Source organism: Culex pipiens, chromosome 2 (assembly GCF_016801865.2).
Source record: "Culex pipiens pallens isolate TS chromosome 2, TS_CPP_V2, whole genome shotgun sequence".
In the NCBI taxonomy this organism is placed as follows: Eukaryota; Metazoa; Arthropoda; class Insecta; order Diptera; family Culicidae; genus Culex; species Culex pipiens.
This window is the reverse complement of record NC_068938.1, coordinates 4,477,083-4,491,987: the sequence shown is the minus strand read 5'-3', so window position 1 is coordinate 4,491,987 and position 14,905 is coordinate 4,477,083. Positions and strand designations below refer to the sequence as shown.

The 14,905-nt window shown below is 30.4% G+C and overlaps 1 protein-coding gene across 1 annotated transcript in view; it reads left to right on the top strand.

The window, feature by feature from the left end:
* LOC120412450 (elongator complex protein 3-like) overlaps positions 1-14,905 on the top strand; it is a 164,553-nt gene that overhangs the window by 32,071 nt on the left and 117,577 nt on the right. The window lies entirely within an intron of this gene.

The following is a 14,905-nucleotide window of genomic DNA, read 5'->3' as shown; positions in this document are numbered from 1 at the left end:
AATACGTATTTTTCCTGTATTTCGAAAATGCATATTTTTTTCCTAAAGAAACCAACAATATATTGTAATTGCAATATGGGTATCAAATGATCAGGGTTTTTTCATACATTTTGGATGTAACAATAACATTTTTAGAAAATACTCAAAATTTTCACAAAACTACGTATTTTCGAAAAAAATACTCAAAATTTCAATTTTTACAATATGGGTATCAAATGATCGGAATTTTTTCATACATTTCGAATGTAATAACAACATTTTTAGAAAATACTAAAAATTTTCACAAAACTACGGATTTTCGAAAAAATACTCAAAATTTCCATTTTTACAATATGGGTATCAAACGATCGGAATTTTTTCATACATTTCAAATGTTATAACAACATTTTTAGAAAATACTCAAAATTTTCACAAAACTACGTATTTAAAAAAAAATACTCAAACTTCAATTTTTACAATATGGGTATCAAACGATCGGGATTTTTTCATACATTTCGAATGTAATATCAACATTTTTAGAAAATACTCAAAATTTTCACAAAACTACGTATTTTCGAAAAAATACTCAAAATTTCGATGTTTGCAATAATGGGTATCAAACGATCGGGATTTTTTCATACGTTTCGAATGTAATAACAACATTTTTAGAAAATACTCAAAATTTTCACAAAACTACGTATTTTTGAAAAAAAGTACTCAAAATTTCCGGTTTTACAATGTGGGTATCAAACAATCGGGATTTTTTCATATATTTCGAATGTAATAACAACATTTTTAGAAAATACTAAAAAATTTCACAAAACTACGTATTTTCGAAAAAATACTTAAAATTTCCTTTGACGATACAAAGAAACAATTAATGAAAAAATCTCAACCATGTTATACTCATATTGTAAAAAACTGAAATTTGGGGTATTTTTTTTAAAAAACGTAGTTTTGTGAAAATTTGGATATTTTCACAAATTTGTGTTAAAACTTTTGAAATGTATAAAAAAATCCCGAACATTTGATACCTCTTGTGAAAACCGGAAATTATGAGTATTTTTTTTCAAAAATATGTAGTTTTGTGAAAACTTTGAGTATTTTAATTTTTTTACTTTCGAAATGTATGAAAAAGTCCCGATTGTTTGATACCCATATTGCAAATATTGAAGTTTCGAGTATTTTTTTTTTTTTGAAAATACGTAGTTTTGTGAAAATTTTGAGTATTTTCTAAAAATGTTGTTATTACATTCGAAATGTATGAAAAAATCCCGATCGTTTGATACCCATATTGTAAATATTGAAATTTTTAGTATTTTTTTTTGAAAATACGTAGTTTTGTGAAAATTATGAGTATTTAAAAAAAATGCTGTTATTAAATTCGAATTGTATGAAAAAATCAAGATCGTTTGATACCCACATTGTAAAAACGGAAATTTTGAGTACCTTTTTTCAAAAATTCGTAGTTTTTTTTAGTATTTTCTAAAAATGTTGTTATTACTTTCGAAATGTATGAAAAAATCCCGATTGTTTGATACCCACATTGTAAAACCGGAAATTTTGAGTACTTTTTTTCAAAAATACGTAGTTTTGTGAAAATTTTGAGTATTTTCTAAAAATGTGGTTATTACATTCGAAATGTATGAAAAAATCCCGATCGTTTGATACCCATATTGTAAATATTGAAATTTTTAGTTTTTTTTTTTGAAAATACGTAGTTTTGTGAAAATTATGAGTATTTAAAAAAAATGCTGTTATTAAATTCGAATTGTATGAAAAAATCAAGATCGTTTGATACCCACATTGTAAAAACGGAAATTTTGAGTACCTTTTTTAAAAAATTCGTAGTTTTGTGAACATTTTGAGTATTTTCTAAAAATGTTGTTAATACATTCGAAATGTATGAAAAAATCCCGATCGTTTGATACCCATATTGTAAAAATTAAAATTTTGAGTATTTTTTTCGAAAAAACGTAGTTTTGTGAAAGTTTTGAGTATTTTCTAAAAATGTTATTGTTACATCCAAAATGTATGAAAATAAAACTGATCATTTGATACCCATATTGCAATATCAATTTATTTTTGGTTTCTTTATGCATTTTCAAAATACAGGAAAAATACGTATTTTTGTAAAAACTTTCATGAAATTATAATTTTAATGGATAGCTGATATCATCCCGATTCCAAAACACTATAATGTTTGATGTTTGCATGAATATTCATAGAATTATAGCCAATGTCTCCCATATAGCCAAAATCCCATAAGCTCTGTGCTTCAGTTAAGCACTGGGCCGTGCTTAACCGAGGCAGCTGAACGGTGCAAAACCGGGGCAGTGCAAAACCGAGGCGTGCAAAACCGTGGCATGACTGTACACATATTTTTATATTTCAAACATTTAATATTTCAGATAAATTTAGCATTCCTTCCTTTTAAAATTATCACGAACACAGTAACAGCTGAGCAGTTCTCTCAGATTTCGGTCATTTGATTTTTTTGTATTTTTTAATCCGACTGAAACTTTTTTGGTGCCTTCGGTATGCCCAAAGAAGCCATTTTGCATCATTAGTTTGTCCATATAATTTTCCATACAATTTTGGCAGCTGTCCATACAAAAAAGATGTATGAGAATTCAAAAATCTGTATCTTTTGAAGGAATTTTTTGATCGATTTGGTGTCTTGGGCAAAGTTGTAGGTATGGATATGGACTACACTGGAAAAAAATTATACAAGGTAAAAAATTGGGTTGGTTTGGTGATTTTTTATTTAACTTTTTGTCACTAAAACTTGATTTGCTAAATAACACTATTTTTATTTTTTTTATTTTTTTGATATGTTTTAGAGGACATCAAATGCCAACTTTTCAGAAATTTCCAGGTTGTGCAAAAAATCTTTGAGCGAGTAATGAATTTTTTAATCAATACTGATTTTTTCAAAAATCGAAAAATTGGTCGCACAAATTTTTCAACTTCATTTTTCGATGCAAAATCAAATTTGCAATCAAAAAGTACTTGAGTGAAATTTTCATAAAGTGCATCGTTTTCAAGTTAAATTCATTTTTATTTGACTTTTTTGAAAATAGTCGAAGTTTTTCATTTTTTTAAATTACTGCACATATTTGCCCACTTTTGAAAAAAATATTTTTAAAAGCTGAGAAAATTCTCTATATTTTGCTTCTTCGGACTTTGTTGATACGACCTTTAGTTGCTGAGATATTGCAATGCAAAGGTTTAAAAACAGGAAAATTGAAGTTTTCTAAGTCTCACCCAAACAGCCCACCATTTTTCAATGTCGATATCTCTCAGCAACTAATGGTCCGATTTTCAATGTTAAAATATGAAATATTTGTGAAATTTTCCGATCTTTTTGATTTTTTTTTTCAAATTTTTAAACCAAGACTAACATTTCAAAAGAGCCAAACATTCAATATTACACCCTTTTAAAATGTTAGTCTTGGTTTAAAAATTTTAAAAGTGTAAAATTTTTTTGAAGTTTAAAAATTTGTTGTTCAATCAGTTCTGATTCAAACATTCATAACTCGCTCAAAGATTTTAAGATAAAAAGTTAAATAATAGTGTTTTTTGCAAATGCAAAATTTTAGTGACAAAAAGTTGAATAAAAATCACCAAAAATTGTTTTAACATGTACCTTTTTTCTAGTGTAGTCCATATCCATACCTACAACTTTGCCGAAGACACTGAATCGATCAAAAAAATCCTTCAAAAGATACAGATTTTTGAATTTTCATACATCATTTTTGTATGGCCAGCTGCCAAATTTGAAAGGAAAATTATATGGACAAACTAATGATGCAAAATGGCTTCTTTAGGCATACCGAAGGCATCAAAAAAGTTGCAGTCGGATTAAAAAATACAAAAAATAAAATTTAAGAAAAAAGACCGATTTCGTAGAGAATTGCTCAGCTGCATCCACGAAACTTTCCCCGGTTTGTTCCCTGGGGACAATCGATAATACTCAAATAAAGCGATATTAAAACATTGTGATCAAACCCAACGCCCTTTGCTCTTCCCCCCTTACAATCACGGCCGCACATCAGCCCACGCAGAAGTATTGCTATATATTCAGAAGAAGCAACCGGGAGAACCCCATTCTGAGACAATCGAGAAGAACCTTACAGGCGGAAAAATTCCACTGCAAGGTGGGTTTCGTGAGAATTTTTTCAAGTTTTTCAAATTTCCCAGTTTCCTTAATTTTTAAAATTTTAAATTTGCATTTTAATATTTATGAAAACCCATTTTTAAACCCACCGCGCGCGTAATTGTCGCAAAAGTTTCCTCTCGTGTCGGGCACGACACGGAATCGGAAGTAAAATAAGAAGAAGAAAGAAAGCTCACAGGAAAGAAAAACATCTGAAAGCTTGACGCTATTTGCATATTCATAAGACTATTTTGCCCTGCCGGCAGCAATTCCTGTACAGAGGAGTGAAAGAGAGAATAAGATTTCTGATTTCGTGACTCCTCTCGACTGGTCCCTTCTAGTTTTTTTTTTCTGTTCATGCAAAGTCGACGTTCAACATTTCCGGTGTCGGTAATTGAAAATTAAATTGTTCTCACCTGGCAAAACAATTGTTATCCGGCGGCTTTCGTGCTCGGCTTTCTGGGACGTTCCTACCCTTGGGCCATAGATAAGAAGACAAGTCAAGTTTCTTTGTTTTGATCTATGTTTCTTATCTGTGATTTTTTCCCCAGCTCTCAATATAACTTTTAAATGTCGCAATAATTTTAATTTATAGTCTTCGACCCCGTTTTTCAACACGAAACCTGCCTCAACCTGGCAGCAACTTTCCCAATACACAATTCCGTCTTGATTCAGGTCATGTTTCGTCGACGTGATGCAAGATAAATGAAGGAATTCTGGGGACGGGAAACCCCTGTCTCTCCTTCTGCATTTGAGAGATATGAGTGCCGTTGAACTTCGTTCGTCGGCAAAAGTTTTGCAGCTTTTTCGCTTTAGAGTGTAACATTGGGGTTGTTACTGCAGGCAAATAAGAAGCGAGCCGAGTTTGTTGACTCTCTCTGTTTCCGGAAAACTTATCACCAGTCAGTGATAGTTTGTGGGATTCGAGAGGGGGGGGGGGGGACCATAGGAGTCGTTTATAAAAAGGAGGGGGAGACCGTTTACTAATGGAAAAGTCAAGATGAGAATATGATGAGTTGGGGCTTTTTGTTTGCACACTAGAGTAAAGTCAAGGCAAGAGATTGTGCCGAAAATTTACGGATTTGTAGATAAAGTTTTGTTCTTGCTCTGCAATCTGATTTTGGTCGAGAATTTTTTTTTGTAAAACCATTAAAAACTAATTTTGAAGCAATTTTAAAATAGAAATTGAAATTTAATTCAAGTTTCAAAAGCAACATTTTCTTTTAAAAATATTTGTACATTCCAAATCGATAAAAAAAATAAATTACATTTATTTTTCAACCCGATCCTCATCATCCAAAAGCTAACATCAAAGCTTGAAAAGTCAAACATCAAAATTTCATCATTATAGCAGAGCAGAGAGATTATAGCTTTTCCAGAATAATTCTCTTCACGGTAAAATGCCCTAAATGCTATGTTGTAATAATTCACTTACGTCACTTATTTTTTTTAGAGCAGTAATGTAAAACTGGGCATCAAATTTTGAGGTTCACCAACATTTTTACTATGTTTTTCACTCAACTATATAGTTTGATAAAGTTTTTGCAAGTTGATTTCGGTTCAGAAAAAGGACTGCGTTTTTTGAATCTCTGGTTAATATATCAGCAAATACTCTTAAAATGTGTCCCATAACCGACTGTTTTAAGTGAAATTTAACCAGAATTCTATGTTTATGTTCAAGTTTCTGAGCAGTATCGATACATTACATTTTGGAGTTAAAGTAAAAATAAATATAAAAATCAGTTTTATACACTTTACATCTGATGTTAATTTCATCTTTGGTCAATGTTTTTTAGAAAAAAAATTAATTTTCACAGAATATTTTTAAGTAAATTGCATTTTCTAAAGTGATCTAAACTTATGTGTTTTTTTTCAAAAGTTAACAAACTTGTGATTTTAGAATTTTTTAATGTTGCTAATTGTCAAAAATTTATGAGTCAGTTTTATCGTTTGATAAAGATTCGAGTATCGTTATCGAAATACGATGACTTCTTTGCGATTACCGACGATAACATCAACATGTCAGACTTTAAAAGATGCCAATATTTGTTTCGATAATTTTTAATATTTTTTTTCTTACAAATTTTACAAAATTCTGCATTAAAATTTTCATAATTTGCAATATGGACATCAAACGGTGCAAAATTGTTTCAAAAATACCGTATTTTCTAAAATACTTAAATTTTCATATTTTGCGTTATTGGTATCAAATGATGCAACATAATGTTTATATTGAAACTACATAAGAGTTTAGTAGTATTTGAAAAAAAAAAAAGTTTAAAATGTTTAAAGCTGAAATATTTTTTTTGCAATTCCGTTGTGAAACTACTTACTTTTCCTGTCATTCTTGAACGACGAAAAAGCCTACTTTTCTGTACCAAAAATAACAGAATCGAATAGCAACACTTTTCAAAATAAATGCTGAAAAGTTCTACTTTCCAGCACTGAAATGGGTGCTGAAAAGTTAAACTTGTTGTGAAAAGCTACACTTTTCAACATTTTTTAGATTTAAACGATTTATTGACAAAATACATGAAAATTTTACTTAAAATTTCACAAAAACACCCATTTTCGGAGTTGCAAAACTTGATTGTTTCAGCACTCTTTGTATTTATCCAACTCGGTGAACCTCGTTGGATAAGTGTACGACTCGTGCTGAAAAATCATCTTTTGCAACTTGTTGTATAAACTACTATTAATTTATACATTTCTGAAAAACTTAAAATATTTATAATTTGCGAATTGGATTTGATTTTCAGTTAATAGTAATATTTCTATTAACTAGTTTCAGCTACTGTAACTTTAGGCAACCTTCATTTGATATCCATGCAGCAAATTATGAAAATTTTATTATCTTCATTGAAAAAAAAATTTATGTAATTTCGTGTATCTACACAGAAATTTATACAACATTTTTACTACAAATTTAACAAAAACTTTTGGCAGCATGAAAATCTGATTAAAAAAAATAAAATTGTATTTTTTGTGTTAAATGTTATCAATTGAAAATTTTTATAAAGTAAAATTCTATACCAAATATTCTATTGTTTGATATCCTTTAAGAAAATCGTGAAAATTTGAATAGCTTAAATAAACGGTTTGCTGCAAAAAAAATTTAAGAACTTTGGCCAATGCGAATTTTGTTTTAAATTTTTGTTCCCGACTTTATTTTTTGCCAAAAATCAGGTGGTAAAAAAAGCTTATAATTCAGTTGAGCAGTTCTCTCAGATTTTGTATTTGTTAATCCGACTGAAACTTTGTTGGTGCCTTCGGTATGCCCTTCGGTAAGCTATTTTGCATCATTAGTTTGTCCATATAATTTTCCATACAAATTTGGCAGCTGTCCATACAAAAACGATGTATGAAAATTCAAAAATCTGTATCTTTTGAAGGAATTTTTTGATCGATTTGGTGTCTTCGGCAAAGTTGTAGGTATGGATATGTACTACACTGAAAAAACATGATACACGGTAAAAAAAATTGGTGATTTTTTATTTAACTTTTTGTCACTAAAACTTGATTTGTAAAAAATACTATTTTTTTTTTAAGTACTTTTTGATTGCAAATTTGAGTTTTCATCGAAAAATGAAGTTGAAAATTTTTTGCGACCAATATTTCTGAAAAGTTGGCATTTGATGTCCTCTAAAACATATCAAAAAATTAAAAAAATGTGTTTTTTTGCATATCAAGGTTTAATAACAAAAAGTTAAATAAAAAATTACAAAAAAAAATTACCGTGTATCATTTTTTTTCAGTGTAGTCCATATCCAAACCTACAACTTAGCCGAAGACACCAAATCGATCAAAAAATTCCTTCAAAAGATACAGATTTTTGAATTTTCACATATCAAATTTGTATGGAAAATTATATGGACAAACTAATGATGCAAAATGGCTTCTTTGGGCCTACCGAAAGCACCAAAAAAGTTTCAGTCGGATTAAAAAATACAAAAATTAAAATTCAAAAAAAAAACCGATTTCGTAGAGAATTGCTTAGTTGTATTGTTTTTTTGCATGTTGAGTCAAATTAAAAAAAATATCGCGTCTAAAATTTTGCGACTGCGGCTTTAATAATGAAAACTTGTAAAAAGATTAATAACTTTTTTTTTTAAATCTGTATTTTTGGACCGCAGATTTGAAAAAGACTTATATATTTTAGTGTGGTTATTTTTTAAAACTTGTAAAAAACCCAATTTTTTTTAAAGGATGAAAGGATATCAATTTCAGGCCAGTTTAATACATAAAATATTTAAAAAAAACACTGTATGTTATTTTGAAGCATATCCTATCATTTGCTGTTTTTTGGCTATTATGCTAAGTTATTAAATAAAATTGCAATTTTTAATGGTAAGTTTCTCAAATATCTGCATATTTTTGCTGTTTTTAAAGATCTTCTCAATTTAATTTTAACAAATTGTGTTCTTAATAACACAATCTAAATCTTCAAACCAAGATTTTTCCCTGATCTTGACTCTCGCTCTGACAAATTTAAATAAGATGCTAATGGAATCATTTCCAAAACCCCCCTTCCCCCCTTTATTTTCCACACTCTCTCATCAAGTCCCCAGAATACCCTCCTCCCCCCCCCCCCTTCGCTGCGGTGTCCCTAAATGGCCCCGCAGAATTACAAACGATTCAATTTCCTTTATTTCTATTCACTTTCCGGGAAAAGCTGCCACCGCTGGCAGCTTCATTCGTTCGGTCGCCGCCAGCGCCACAAACACCCGCGGTTTTTCTATTTTCGTTACCGTTTTCAAAAGTTGTAACTTTTCTCACCGACAAGTGGGGAATGGGGGGTTCTGTTGGTGTAAAGGTGACACCTCGGTTGTTGTAAGGACCTGCGAGGAGCGCACGTGGTTTCCACGATAAAGTCCTTCGCTAGACAAGGGGGGTGGCCACGGCAACAGATTTCCAGACAAGCGCGGGAAGTGGAGGGGGAACCCGAGCAGAAAAAGTTTTTGGTTTGATACCATAATGTGTGGAGATCAGTTGAACGGTTTCATGGGTTTCTAATAATAAGTTTGATTCATTTTTTCTTTTTTAATGTCGGCATAAGAAAATTAACAAATTATGTTGGGATTGCTTATAAAAACACAACTTGATGTGGTTTGATTTTTTGTAAACAAGAATGAGACGTTTCGAAAACATGAAAACATATTATTTCGATTATTTATAGAGAAAACTAAATGTGAAATAATAAATAACAAACTGTGTTCTTACTCAATCGGTTTCTGTCACTTCGGGCAGCTAAGTAAAACGGCGATGGTAATGAGTGTGTTTGTGTATGTGTGTGGGCACTGGAGCTTACACATTAGCATTCGATTGTGACGATGTGTTTCGTGTGAGGGGGTGGTGGTGGAAGGGTGAAAATTTCAGTCAGGGGGGGATCAAAGGACATTAGCGAGTGTATTTGTGTGTGTGTGACGTGGGTGTTTTTTCCTCTCCTTTTGGAAATTGTAGAGTGCAAAGGTTGACGTCGTCGTGAAAGGAAGAATAAATTGGCACAGACGTTGCTTATTGGTTTGTTGGTTGGTGTTACACTTGTGGTGTTGATTCTTCTTTTTTTTCGCTCTGCATGTGTTTTTGTGTGAAAGTGCTAAAGATGGTGTGAAAATTCGCAGATTAGATGGTTGAATTGCTTAGCGATCTTTTTTCTCTCGTTTTCATTCTGCTTTCTAAACCGGAATGATTATGTGGTCACACGTTTTGTTTAAGCTACAAGTTGCTACACGGTTTAAATAACAAATAAAAATCTAGTTGCATGACACTTGTAGTACAACAATGAGTATAGTAAAGACCTAACGCACTAGTAGATGCAAAGATCAATAATTTCTCCTCTTTACTCCACACTCGCTCTAAATATACATGATTTGTAGGCACATTTTTTCGCAACAACATATTCCCACTCTCTCTCTCTCTCTGTGACACTATTAAACTTGATCGATTTTCGTATTTCCACAAAATTTTCTCGAACTCAACAACTCGGAAACGTTTAACAAAACTCAAAATAAAAACAAATCTTGATCCTCGGTTAATCGTTAGCTAAGGTCCACTATATTTGATTCTTTTCATTTGTTTTTACTCTTTAACGATTGTTTTTGCTTACCTGCTTCGGGCATCTAGAAATATATATTTTGTTAAATCTTTCTATTTTTTTTGTTTCGCTAAGTACACTATTTTTTCGCACAGTTTGAACCGATTTTGGAGAGGGTTTTTTTTTATTCTTTTCTAGTCGGGTTATCAGTGGAGATCCCTCGGTCGTTAAGCACAGTCAAAAAGGTTGTTTTTTTTCTATCGATAAAATGTGAACTTTTGTTTTTGTTGTTTCTCGTGATTAGAATGTTTGATTTATAGAATGATGCGTTTGCGTAATGTTTTGATGGTTTGGAATCCCAAAGTTGTTGCAGGGTATTGTCTTGGATATGTGATTACAGTATTGTTTTTTTTTTCTCTCTAATGTGTGTGCAGATGTCGAGTTGAATTGAGTTGAGCACAGTAAAGTCGCATGATGATTACTCTTGTAGAAATATCTATGCATTCTAATTTAATTTAACATTTACTACCAGCCAAATTCAAAATAAAAAAAATAGGTAATTCTTCGCCAACTCACAAGAAATCGGAAAAAGTTGCCCCGATCCCTTTTCGATTTACGGAAAAACTTTGTCTTTAAGGGTGTTTTTTGTCCCAGACCACGAATCGAGCTCCATTTTTCGATATCTCGTTACGGTGGGGCTGTACAACCCCTTCCAATTTAAACATTCGAAAAAATACGTGTTTTTCATAAATTTGTAACCTGAAACGATGACGATTTGGAAATTTGGTCAAAGAGACATTTATTTAAGATTGGACGCCCGATTTAATGGCCTACTCAGAATCTCGAAAAACATATTTTTTGCAATTCCGTCGTGAAACTACTTACTTTTTCTGTCATTCTTGAACGATGAAATAGCCTACTTTTCTGTACCAAAAATAACAGAATCGAATAGCAACACTTTTCAAAATAAATCCTGAAAAGTAACACTTTTCAGCACTCAAATGGGTGCTGAAAAATTGAACTTTTCAGCACTTGTTTCGAAAAGTAACACTTTTCAACATTGTTTTTGATTCAAACGATTTATTAACAAAATACATAAAAATTTTACATAAAATTTCACTCAGTCTGTGTTTTTTGGAATTGCAAAAAATGTTATATGGAACTCGATGCAAAACTTGATTTTTTCAGCACTCTTCGTATTTATCCAACTCGGTGAACCTCGTTGGATAAATGTACGACTCGTGCTGAAAAAATCCTCTTTTTGCAACTTGTTGGATAAACTACTATTTCATTGAAATAAATACAGTTTCAAATTTTAAAATTTCATGTTTTTTTTGAAACATTGCACGATTATTTTTTTAGAGTGTAGCAATCTTCTACAAAGAACGACCATGATCAACGACTTTTTCAATTTTACATCAAAAAATACTTTGTAGGTTAAGTTTGAAAAAAATCATACTAAAATGTATGTTTAACTTAGCAATCAACTTTTGATAAAATGTTTTTTATTTTGAGGTTATGCATTATCAATTTCCAAGTACTTAAGAAAATTCATAAAAAATCCAAAATTTATAAGGAATTGACTTTTTCATAAAAAATATCTATTTTTTTGTCATTAAAACCATCTTTGTAGCATGATTCATGAATTTTCTAAATATGCTAAGAATCTTGTTCTATTGAAAAAAAAAATAAATAAATAAATCAGAAGATATTTTTGAATTGTTTTTGAATAACTCTTTGATTATAGAGACTTTTATAAGCTCTTTGTGAAAATGTCCGAATTTTAGAATGTTTTTAAATAATCCTTTATGTTATGTTTTCTCAATTATAATTATCTGACTTTTGAAGCTTTTAAAATTTGGTTCAAAACTGTTTTTTTATGTACTTTTAACACTTCCTTACTTTACTCTTTACTTTTCTACTCAGTATGATTCCATACCATTCCGTTTATTTAAAAATTGTATTTTTCATATTGCTAAAACATCTTGATACCATCAATGTCACCCTGGCTTTCAATTTTACCCCGGTTTACGGTATCTGGGACAGGCTGCTTATTGATCTCACAATAATTTTACTAATATTCATAATTACATTAACTATTTATTTTCATTCATGGATTGTGGTAAAAATTCAGCTTATTTCAGGAATGAATGAGGATTAAAAACCTATCTTTTAACAAATCCTGAGTTACGGAATTTGATTCCTTAAAATTTTCAATACCAATTTTGAAATAAATGTTGCATTTTTAATTCAAGAAAGAAAAAAATAAAAAAAATATAGTTCTTTTATTGATTTTCATGTGACCAAATTTTTCTACTTCATACAACGTTTGAATCTATGGTGCGTAAGTTAAATTTTAATTTATATTATGAGAAATAAAGAAGAACCTCGCAATATTTTTTCATGTTGCATAGGGTAGGGTAGTCATCAATGAGACACTTTTGGTTTTCAATTTTCAAAGATTTTTTCTCATTTTTTCATCAGCATGTTTTAATGAGCTTTTTGTTGCATTTTCTTTCTTTTAATGTGTTCTAACATTGACCAAAATATGAGATCGATCCGACATCTACAGCCAGAGTTATTCAACTGTCTCATTGTAGACGCACTTGGCAGGAACAATGAGACAGCTGGGGAACAATGAGACACACTACGAAAATCAAGATTTTTCTAGTAAAACATCATGTTTTGTATTGTTCCATTGCAGGTAACTTGCTTTGAACATTTTAGAGCAATTTTGCCAACATGAAACTTTAATTAACAAAAGTTATACTAAAAAGTATTTAAATTTTGTAAAATTCGTATATTTATACCAAATAACTTTGTATTTTTGGTTAAATGAAGTTAAAACTCTATAAATATGCCAAAAATCACTTTTATTTATGTTTTGAAAGATTTCCATAGATTTTGAAAAGTTTAATGAAGAAAAATCAAAGTGTCTCATTGTTACCCATGAGCTGCAATGAGTGGGGAACAATGAGACAGTCCTATATACTGGGTATATTCTAAATTTTGGCCAAACCACATTTTAGCCCAACTCAGTCTCTATGGAACGTCGAAAGAAATTTGAAGAAATATTAGTTTTGGTGTTAATGGCAGCCTACGAGCGAAAAAGTAATTTTTGTCCATAATTTACTTTTACACCCCAGAATCAAACATTAATGAATAACTTTTCAAGGGAGCGTCCATAACCAAAGCCACTATAATGGCAGACGTGTATCCAGTAGACACACCTTTCCCCCAAATATGAGCCTGATTGGTTGAAACTACGACTTGTGAGAGCCATTTTATCATTGATCCCGGTGTCTCATTGATGACTACTCTACCCTATATCTTTTCTCCAATCTAAGATGTGGTTCATGGGGTCATCCAAATGTCATTGAAAATTATACATAAAACTTAACTGTTTATAATAAAAATATAAATAATCAACAACTATTTCACGCACAATGCATTTTTTTGTAGATTATCTATACATTTTTATTTAGATTATAAATATCTATGCATTTTTATATAGATTGTACATAAACTATTTAAAGAATTGAAAAGGAAACATACATAAAAAATGAGACAACATTGGTTAAATAAGTAATGCTAATTTATGTATGAAAAAGAAAATATTTTCGGAATTATTAAGTTATTAATTTGTAGGAGTTTTGACTTTTTGTAGTTTAATATCTTTATGTTTATTTTGATGGTTTCATGTAAAGAACAATCTTCCGTGACATAAAAGAATAATAAAATTAAAAATAGATTTTCTATTAGTGTTCACAAATTGGTGAAGAAAATATATTGTTATATCGACAAATGTATTTTCACAAAAAAAACCCTTCATGATTTCTATTTAATTCTTTATTCGTTTAAGATTTCTTAAGGTGAAGCCGTTGATCATTTTCGAAGGATGATGATATGATATGATATGATATGATATGATATGATGATCACTATATAATATTATGTATTAAATTCAATTTAACAAATTTCAGCACCAAATGGAATCAGCATGTGCCGGTTGTTGCTTTCTTGAAGCCACTAAAAGAATTTTGGATCTAATTCAATTGTGCTTCAAAATTTATATAATTTTCTGGGACAGTCATTGACGTCCTAGTTGGCATTCATTGATTAATGACGATTTCCATAACTTTACAGAAAAATGGGATAATCGTTACCAAAAGGAATCAGCATGAGTAGGGCACTATTCTAAACAACTTGTTGAAGGAATTTTGTCAAAATATTGAAAGCGACGCAAAATTTATATCTTTGAACGAAAATTCATGACAATGATGGAAGTCTTCACGTTAAAATGACACCTGTTCAGCTTTTACAACTGTGGTAATCAAAGTTTGTTTGGATTTTTGAAAAATGTGATTTTTGCAAATGTTTAAATCATGATCAAAACCTTCTTTTCACTTGATTTAAAATCGATTATCACCTGACCTTTTTTAAACTAAAATAAATAAAAAAGTAATGTTTTTGTATCGAACGTGTTTTTTTTACATGTAAAAGACATAACGTTGATCTAATGACTTGCCGATTTTTTTGGTTTCTAAAATTTGGCTGAAAATTTAAGAGTATAATTGAATTTCGATTTTTTGACCTATGTTTTACGTAGGCCGAGAACAATCGAATAAAAAATCGCGAATTTTATACCTTGAATATTTAAGAGAGTCAAAAATGTTTTTTCTCCTTTTATGTTATAATTTTAAAATAAAGTTAACAACTCGTCAGCTGTGTGC